Source organism: Priapulus caudatus, unplaced genomic scaffold (genome assembly GCF_000485595.1).
Source record: "Priapulus caudatus unplaced genomic scaffold, Priapulus_caudatus-5.0.1 Scaffold189, whole genome shotgun sequence".
Classification (NCBI taxonomy): Eukaryota; Metazoa; Priapulida; class Priapulimorpha; order Priapulimorphida; family Priapulidae; genus Priapulus; species Priapulus caudatus.
This window is the reverse complement of record NW_014577250.1, coordinates 273171-273639: the sequence shown is the minus strand read 5'-3', so window position 1 is coordinate 273639 and position 469 is coordinate 273171. Positions and strand designations below refer to the sequence as shown.

At 43.9% G+C, this 469-nt stretch overlaps 1 protein-coding gene across 1 annotated transcript in view; it reads right to left on the bottom strand.

Moving 5' to 3' along the window:
* LOC106807007 (lachesin-like) overlaps positions 1 to 469 on the bottom strand; it is a gene marked incomplete in the record, with an annotated part of 17418 nt that overhangs the window by 3621 nt on the left and 13328 nt on the right.

Genomic DNA, 469 nt, shown 5'->3' with positions numbered 1-469 from the left:
TACTTAACTACCTCCTCCTCCTCTCTCTCTCTCTCTCTCTCTCTCTCTCTCTCTCTCTCTCTCACGCGCGTGCTTGCATATATACTCGCATTTTTATTGTGTCATGCATACACATTAATTCGTTTGTCATTTACGACCCTCGTAACCCCATTTCCTTTTTAATGGCACTGATCGGTCTATCGATCCCGTTCCCTTCAGCACGCACTTCAATCAATTATCAAAACTATCATATTTGCTACCTAGCCAACAGGCATGCACCGTTACAGTAAGTTATACGCGTGTGTATAGTATATACGTGCCTCGTATGAGGGCATGGGTTCGTATCCCACTTCCGACACCATGTTTTATCTTTGTTATTGCATTATTGTCCGTACGTTTCGTATAATAAATAGACAAACGACAGAGTTAAATAATACAGAATGGCTATATGCCCGGCAGCCGGCATATATCTGACGGCTGCCGGGCACGG